Source organism: Suncus etruscus, chromosome 5, assembly GCF_024139225.1.
Source record: "Suncus etruscus isolate mSunEtr1 chromosome 5, mSunEtr1.pri.cur, whole genome shotgun sequence".
In the NCBI taxonomy this organism is placed as follows: Eukaryota; Metazoa; Chordata; class Mammalia; order Eulipotyphla; family Soricidae; genus Suncus; species Suncus etruscus.
The window spans coordinates 124,859,173-124,869,196 of NC_064852.1; the positions used below are offsets into that span (position 1 = coordinate 124,859,173).

A 10,024-nucleotide genomic window follows, 5' to 3' on the forward strand; every position below is an offset into this window, starting at 1 on the left:
TCCTCCATCTCCCCTATCTCCATTTTCACATATGGTCTTTCCTACTTTCCTTTGGAAGTGTACCAGGGCTTTTTCTATCTTTGGAGAAGGCTGCTGTCTCTTGAGCATGTTATTCTTTCTCTCTCTTTTATCATTTCTCCTTTCCTTTCTCAATGTCTCCAAATAAAACCAGTTTTAGTAACAACAATAGTCTCTCAAGACTTTTCAATATTATACTAATACCATTTAAAAAAGTATCTTCTGCTCTCATTTAGAGTTAGTTGGACTAACATCAGAATATCTAAAACTATTCAAACACCTGTTATGGAGAAAAAAATGCTATAGAATATAGATAACATTATCAACTTTCTAGTCATTATTTGACACATGTCAGTTTTATAAGAAATGTAGATAAAGTGAATAATTGCAGAAGATAGCCCTGGATTTCCAATGTAGTATTATCACTGGGATTGTGAAAGAGTGATGTGAGAATCTGATATTACTATTTGTTAATTTGAATATTGACTAATCATACCATACAGATAAGTTCTCTTGGAATGTTAAAAATTTAGAGTCTTATAATTTATCAAGTTAGAGCCTCACTTTCCTATGAGTATTTGTTAAAAGTAACTAAAAAATACCTGCTCAGTCAACAAATAAACAAAAATGTAAGTATATCACAATCTAACCTTTCAACTTTTTGAACAGAGGCCTCAGGAAGATTTTGCAGGATTATGAACATGTTTTTTTAATATTTTTTATTTTATTATCATTTATAATAACAGTAATATATCCTGTTAATATTTTAGTTATAAAGCTATACATTAAAATAAAATTTATAACATAATAGTAATATACTTTATAGCATACTTAGATAATTTAAAATTAATATCACTAAAATTATTTAAAATTTTCCCAGATAGTAAATGTAGAATGTAAATATTTTTGTATTATCTATACTTATCATCACCTATACTTTACAATATAAATAGATCAATAATTAAAAGAATCTGAACTACTAGGGTGTTTATTGTTTTATTGTGTCTTGCATACTTAGCACTTCCAGGAGTGATCCCTGAATACAGCATGAGGATTAAACCCTACGTAATTGGATAGTTTCTTGGATAGACCAAGAAACAAAATAAGAGACCGGAGTAGTGGCATGAAGTCGTAAGGCATCTGCCTTGCCAATGCTAGCCTAGGACGGATAGCAGTTCGATCCCCTGGCATCCCATATGGTCCCCCAAGACAGGAGTGATTTTTGAGCACATAGCCAGGAATAATCCCTGAGCATCACCAGTGTGGCCCAAAACAGAAAAAGAAAGAAAAGAAACAAAATAAGCCTAGATTGATCTACCTTTGGAGTAATTCACAAATGCTAATACAGGTAATCATATGATAATTTTTCTAAGAGATATTAAGATCAAATTCACTATAGAAATATTCAAAGTAAAGGTAAAATATTTCATGATTGAACAAGTAAGAACAATCAAAAAGATTTCATCTCGGCAGTTTTCTGTAAGTTTTGGTTTCTATTAAACACATTCTAAGTATCTCTTTAAGTTTTAAGTTTATATTTCAATGAAAGATTTTAGTTTTATGAAAAAATTTATAATTCTCATTTATTTATATTTGTAGTTTTGTTCACAAAGTGAGCTTACTGAATTTCATAAAAGTGCGTACTCCAATTGCTAATATTCCTTGTTTCTAGATTTGCTCTACTAAAAGATCCTGAAGAGAAAAGTCAATTTTACAAGTGCTGTGCTATAGATGCAAAACAATCTAAAAGAAAATACTAGTGTTTCAACTGGTTGATGCATTATCACTCTAAATTTGGTAATAGATAGATTTATAAGCACTGAAATTTTATTTGACAGATAATTTTTGAAGCTAGAATAAATGTAGGAAAGGTTGATTGCTATTTTTCCTTAGCAAAAAAAAAAATAATTGTCTTGCCAGCACTTAAAAAATATCTTATTACTAAGTGCCTTGGGCAAGGGATGGGACAGATCTGAAGAAAATGAAGAAAACAGAAACACTTTCTTGAATAGAATAAATGCCTCAAAAAGACGCATTATTTTACTCTTTGAAATGCTACTTTTGATATCAAAAACATTTATGACTTTGCATACATTTTAATATAATATTGAAGACATAGTTTAATTTATATGACTGTCTTGCTTTAAGGCTGGTACAAAATTAAACAGATTGGTCATTTTCTTTGGACATGAGTGACCCAGGTTTAATCCCTGGCATCCAGTATGGTCCCCTCAGTCCTGCCAGTAGAAATTCCTGACTGCAAAGCTAAGAGTAACCCCTCAGTATGGTTGGGAGTGGCCCTAAGACAATAGACAAAACTATAAGCTTCAATTAAAAAAAATATATATCCCAACACTTGTTCAAAACTGAAAGTAATGTGGACAAATAATTAAAAAACAGGTAAATTATAAACTTTTATATTTATATGTAGGATACCATATTCTATATCACAGAATTATGTAGCAAAATACTTTGATGTAACTTACTGAAAACTATGAGTTGGGTGCTTATAATAGATTATACATTATAAATGCTGAGTTGTCTGGGTTTATGCGTTTACATATAGTAACTATGGTAACTTCAGAAAGTTGATACAACTCAAAAATGGCTAATGAGAGAAATAGTATCACACATAGTAAATATATCTCCACAAATCTACAGAAAATTCTCTCTTACACAAGGACTAATATTGTGTTGTGGTATTTAGATTAAATTATAAGGCAGGTTATTAACACATTTTAAACTATATGTCATATAAAGTAAATATTTATGTTTAAATGTAAAAAAATCCAGAATAAAAACTTGCCATAAAAACAAAAATAAAAATTGCAAATAAATAAACTTATGGTGATTATTACAGTTTATTTGTTATTAAATATCTTGACTAAACACAAAAATTCACACAAGAAAACTTCAATAATAAAACATCATGCCACCAATTAAATAAAATGAATTATATCAAAACATACTTGACATGTACCTAGTAAACCATATCAAAATGAATTGTTGAATTAAAATTTAAATCATGTTATTGAATGAAATGCTAATGTGCTACAATTCTGTTAATATACAAAGTAAACTAATCATCTGAGAGTCATGATGGTCTCTATGTGCTTCTTCTTTAGCAGGATTTGTATTAGCTAAGGAAAAACGACTTGCAATGAGTCATGAATAAACCCCAACGTTTTAACAATTTAGCATAATAAATATCCACCATCACCACAATAATTGTTTTTCTGTCCAGGATTAGTTTTTATTTTGTGAATTGGCAATCATTAATTCCAAATATCAGAAAGTACAGGGAGATGACAAGATGGGAAGTCTTACTTGCTTTGGCTTGCCTTGGTCCATAAGTGATGCTAACTCCTGCCTCTTAACTTATGGTCAGGGTGTTACGATAGAGCCAGATTCATGTCGGATGGCCTGAAATGTGGCTTTCCCAAAATAAATCCTCTAGTCTATGTACAAGAAAGCAACAACTCTGGAGGATGTTCAGTTGATCCGATTTTGCTATAAGGATGAGATATAAACAAGTATATTGTCTATGTAGGAATAATTAAACTAGTCGTTTAGGCGTGGCTGTGTGACCTCTTATACCATCTCTCTGATCCCAAGATTTCAAAAGTTAAGAAAAATTTGAAGCACAGATTTATTTATTCATTTAAAATGTCTCTCTCTCTCTCAATCACACACACACACACACACACACACACACACACACACACACACACACACACACATTCCCATATTCCCATACACTATGTTCCTCTCCCTTTACAGTCTGGATATAGCCAGAAGTATCTCATTAAAGTAAGAAAAATTCATGAATAATATTTTAACATATCTCCAGAACCCTAAGGATGTGATAAAATATATAGATAATAGCGAAATTCCAAGGAATTTCAAGACATTATGTATAGGCTTACTAGCATCTTTCGTTGAATTGCTTATTGTTTAGTGAATTTTCAGGGTGAACCATTTTAGACTTCCTTTGTTCTACGGAATTCTCTGCACAGAACAGGGTTTACAAGTGAGAGAAAGAATTGTGTCTATTATACACACAGAGGGAGGAAAATGATGCTATTTACTGGCTTTTTTAGATTGCTCCAGAGATAGCCTTTGGCTTTAATACATATTCTGACTTTGAAACTGTGGGTGCACTATTTTATTTTCAGAAGACAAACTGCCTGTCTGTAAACATAGTGATTTGAGAGACTGAATCTGCTTCCACTCTCTGCGTCTGGTTAGTTGTCCTAAGGCAGTGAACCACCACTCAGTGCGTTACTAAATACTAATGGGAAAAATTAAAACCACCAGTTTTTGAGCATAATGACTTATAGAATATTGTTTCCAGACCACTTGGTTTTTGTTAGAAACACTACACGGAATATAAGATTGTGAAGATCTTTGGAATCAATGCTTTATTTGCTCTTTTGGTAGGTTCTAAGAACGTTAAACTCAATTATTCATATTTTTAAAAATGTCTCCATACTGTTTATCTCTTTTAGGCCGGAAATTATTTTCTTTATATAGTTCATTTGTAAATTTTAAAAGAGATTTTTCTTATTTTTATTACTTCTTTTTTAATATACGTTCCACCGCAGAGTAAACAAATATACAAAAATAATGAGAACATGAACTTTACATGAATATCTTACTGTGCTTTCAGAAGTACAACCTACCCTTCTTATGATAGTTAGAAAATTTATTCAAATATTTTTAATAATATCTTTATTTAAGCACCTTGATTACAGACATGATTGGTACTGTTTTTCATAAAGGTTAACCAGAGGACATTAACCAAAAGTAGTTGAGAACTTTCTTTTTCTTTTTTTTTTTTCAGATTATTTGTAAAGCAAAATTTAAGTAAATACACAAGTAATTTTTTGTTATTGTTGGTTGGTTGTGCTTTGAGGGGCCACACCCAGAAGCACTCAGTGCTCAGAAATCACTCTGGCAGCTGTACTATCGGACCGACCAATAAGCAACTAATACACTAATATGTAAATAAGAATAAAGAAATAATTAAAGAGCTAACACTATTTTATAGCTCTGTTATACAATTTAAGTTCTAAAGTTCTAAAGTTCTAAAGTTGTGCTCTTAAACTGACATAAAGTGAATTTAGCCATACATACAAATTATCATAAGGAATATAGAGTACAATTCATTCTTTTTAATTATGTGGTAATGTTATGAATAAAATATGAATATGTCATATTAAGCAAATGGTAATAAATGACAACGGAAGGAAAGTGACATTAATTTCTGAGTCTGCTAGTAATTATCTTCTGATAGTGTTTCTTTTCATTTTGTATATTGGGTTATTTGGGATATAATTTTTGTTTTCATGTCTCTGAGAGAAATGCACTACATTTCTGGGACATAAAGAATTCAGGAAACTTAGGCAATGAAGCTTTTTAAAATATCTAAAATATTAATCACGTACAACAAAATTTAAATGTTAGATTATTCAAAAAATAAAACTAATCAATGTATTGAATCTACTTTGATTCAAAGAGTTACTTCGGTAGTCTTAAATTAAAAAGTCTTTATACATTATGAAACTTGATTCTAATTTATAAAGTATTTGTATATAGAATTTAAGTAGTAAGGAAAGTTCTTGAATGGGATTAATTGAATTGTAAAAATTGGAAAAGATAAAAAACAGTTATCTTTCATTTATCTTATTTTAAAAGACATTTATTTAACTTTACATGTTTATATGTACAACATAATATTTAATACTGGCATATGCTGTGAAATACTTGTTCCTCATCTTTTTCTTTCTTATTATTTTCTTATTTTTCATAAGAAGTTATAATAAGCTATCTTTAAGTAGAGTAACCTCTCTGATATTATCTCACTATGAAAAGATAATGTCCCAATAGAAAAAAAGTGTGAATATAATGTGAATCTTTTTTTAAAAATAGCACAGTGGTATCTATTTTGCCTTGCACACCGCCAATGCAGAACCAATGGTAGTTCGAATCCCGGCATCTATATGGTTCCCTGTGCCTGCCAGGAGCATTTTTCTGAGAGCAGAGCCAGGAGTTACTCCTGAGCACCTCTGGGTGTGACCCCAAACAAACAAACAAACAAATAAATAAATAGATAAATAAAATGTGTAGATGTTTTTAAAAAGTTTTTTTATTATTCTTCCACCTATTTTCTTTGTAAAGACTTATTACTATGTAGAGCTTCCTCTGCAGAATGTGTCACATTATGCAAAAGGCTCAAAATTAATAAACAAAACTATCAACTTAAAAAATGATAAACTGGGCCAGAGTAATAGCACAGCAGTAGGGTGTTTGCCTTGCATGCAGCCAACCAGGACGAACCTAGGTTCCATCCTCAGGATCCCATTGGGTCCCTGATCCTGCCAGGACCAATTTCTGAGCACAGAGCCAGTAGTAACCCAAGTGCTGCTGTATGTGCCCAAACAAAAATAAACAAAAATCAGATAAACTAGGAAACTTGACATATAAATATTATGGATTATTACTTGTTCTTGAACACAAGAACAGATCAGGGGGCCAGAGCGGTGGCTCAAGAGGTAGGGCTTTTGCCTTACATGTGCTAACCAAAGACGGATGACGGTTAGATCCCCGGGCATCCCATATGGTCCCCAGCGACCCAAATAGTCCCCCAATTCAGGAACAATTTCTGAGTGGATCGCCAGGAGTAACCCTGAGTGCCATCGGCTGTGACCTCTCCAAAAGAACAAATCATTTTGTTTACATAATCTTTCCTAATATCTATAAAATCATGCAGTTGAATTTCCTGAGGGGAGTTTGGTTCCTGGTGTTTTTGCAGGGAATTATATCAGTTCTACATCTGGGATCTCGGGCTCACGGGGTTGGATGATCACTGTCCTCTGGAACCAACAGTTTTTATATGACATCCTGACAATGAGGAAATGGCAACAACTTGATCTAGGAGCAGATTGTCCTGTTTCATCACCTAACGATAAGATGAAATCAGAAGACATGCCATCCATTTATCTGTGCAAAAGCCAAAAGTGCTAACTACAGAGGACTGGCTTTGACAACCATGACTAGGCAAAATTTATCCTAGGATTAATAAGAAGGATCCTAGCCTAGGCTTTAGCCTAGGACTTGTACAAAAATCAAGATCTCTAATTCTAGAGGTCTAACTCTAACAACTGCAACTGAGCAGAACTTCTGGAATCATAATGGAAGACTCTATTCTAGGCTTGGGACTAGAATCTGAGCAAAAACCAAAACCACTTATTGCAGAAGACTGATTACAACAACGATGGAACAGAACTTCTAGAACCTTAAAGAAAAACTATCCTAGATTTCGTCCAATGACCTGTTCAAATACCAAGATCTCTAGCTAAAGAGGCTGAAATTTATCATCCACAACTGAGCAGAAATTTACCTGGAACCATAAAAAGACCTTGGTGTGTGATAATAAGCATGTAAAGAGCAAATAGTTGTTCCCATGGCAGTATGCTTCAAGGGTGAACAAATCCTGAATCTTTTAGGTCAAGGAAATTTCCATTTTTTATTTCCCCAATACTTACTGTGACTATGCAAAAAAAAAAAAAAAAAGAAAAAAGAAGAAAAGAAACACAAAACCTTTCTACACCAACCCTATTTCCTTTATTTATTTATCTATGTATTTATCTTTTTCTTCTTATTTTTTCACTTTCTTTTCTTTCTTTTTCACTCTTGTGGTTATTATTTGGTGATTTTTTTATTGTTGTCGCTGAGTGCTTTTTTTTTGGTAGTTACTGACTTATTTTAAAAAAAAATTATTGTTGTTTGTTGTTTTTGTTGTTTTTCTTCTTTTTTTTTGTCTTTTTTTTCTGTATTTTTCCAACAGAACCACACAACTTGAATCATCTTGTTCTGCCTCACGAATTGAGGGGGAAAATAAAAATAAATGGTACAAGGACTAAACAGCCATATAAACATTGAATGGAAATAAAAAATGATCAAGCTTAAACCGCAAACCCAAAGTCAACAACAACAGATTTGATACCTGATCTACAATAAGCTATACACAGAGGGAAAGTTATACTAGCACTCTGGGTGGCAGAGGGATATATGGGACACATGCTGCCAAAAGGGGTGTAGGAAGGACAACCTCGCTAGTGGGAATGGCCCTGATTCATTCTAACTATGTACCTTAAATATAACTGTGAAAGATTTTTATTCATTTGGTCACAATAAAAATTGTTTAAAAAAACATGCAGTTGACCAGAATCTCATAAACTCATAATTAATTATCAGAGATTAATTATGAAATTAGTTCAATTTACAATAAATTAAAATTACCTTTGAAAAACTATGGAGATTATTATTTAAATGCAACAAAAATTTGTCAATAATTTAGGTCAAATACATGTAGTGTCTGTTTTCAGATATCCTCATCCTAAAACTGTTAAGTTTTCCCTCCACAATATTGTATATTCTCATGGTTCTATTGATATTTATTTCACAGAGGTACAATTCCTATTGTATCTGGTAATACCAGTTGGAAAGAGGGAAAGTGCCCTAGGGTCCTGAGATTAAGTATCAAGATAACTTGATGTCCCTCTTTATGAATATTTCTTTTCCTCAGGATGATTAATTTTTTTTATCAAGACCTAGTAAATTGGACTCTTGTATAATAGCTTTTCTTGAATGCTAGCCTTACTTTTTGTAAGTTCTAATTTATTATTACAGGTCACACTTGGGGACATTCAGGAGCTAGTCCTGGCTTTATACCTAGGAGTGACAACTTGAGGTCCTTGGGGCCTATATTTGGTACTAGGGATGGAACTAGGGTTCATCTCATGAAAGGGCCTTACCTCCTAGATTAATATTCTGCCCCAGAGATTGGTGGAGAGATTTGAAGTTAGAAAAGTTACTTTCTCCTTTCCTTACCTGTAATACAGGAGATTTGAAAAACAAACAAACAAACAAAAAGCTTTAGATAGTGCCATGACTTTCCTGTAGGCAAAACTCATGAGAATAAGGATCGGGAGCTAAAACTAGACCTCTAAGTCCTAATTGAATTACTCTGAGATATATATATATATATATATATATATATATATATATATATATATATATATATATATTTTTTTTTAAATATGGAACGCTTCACGAATTTGCATGTCATCCTTGCGCAGGGGCCATGCTAATCTTCTCTGTATCATTCCAATTTTAGTATATGTGCTGCCGAAGCGAGCACACTCTGATATATATTTAATTAGTTATTTTCTATCTTTGTTTTATTGATACTGACTCCTCCTACTTTGGGCTACAGCACTGTGTTTTAGTACTTACTAATCTGTGAATCTCTGAATCTACTCATTTAAATCCTCTTGATGTGATATGTTTTTCTATGATCTCAATTCTTTGATAAGAATAAAAGCAATTATAAAATTTCAAATTACTCATCTTTTAATTGATGGCAAGAATTTGAGTGATGAATTTGCAGCTCATTACATGATCAGATGATAAAAGTTCTCAGTCACTTAAGTTTAAATCGAGGGCTTTTCCTAGTTACTATCAAAAACTATGAAGTCGTCTTGTACAGAAACTTCTCCATGATATAAGTCCATGTCACTGAAAGAGACTTTGATTTGTGTGAATAATATTCAAGTAAATTTGTTGTAGTCATGTTTACTAATAATTATGATCCTGGAAGATGATCGATAATGTTTCACAAATCTTTTGTGGTCTCAGATTCTGGGTAAAATTATGATGTTGTTTAATTCATTCATATTTGTTTAATTCTGGCTCCATTAGGTAACTCTTCTGGGTCTCAGTCTCTTCATCTATGTACACAGGTATCATACCATCTGTTCTGAAAAATTAAAGCATTTTATTATCATTGTTTAACACACTTTTCATGTTTAAAGTATGTTAAACATACTTTTTGTTTTTGTTTTCCTTCTGCAACTTAATACATTTTTGCTAGCTCAAAAACTAGTTATAGAGATTGTTAAAAGTATTGTCATGAGAAATTATTTCATCAACATATTTCTTA

General features: G+C 32.1%; 1 non-coding gene across 1 annotated transcript; it reads right to left on the minus strand.

Annotated features, from left to right (window-relative positions):
- Nucleotides 1–9,116: 9,116 nt before the first annotated feature.
- Nucleotides 9,117–9,223, minus strand: LOC126010495 (U6 spliceosomal RNA). Its single transcript, XR_007496521.1, has one exon. It is a non-coding gene; the product is annotated as a U6 spliceosomal RNA (small nuclear RNA).
- Nucleotides 9,224–10,024: the final 801 nt, after the last annotated feature.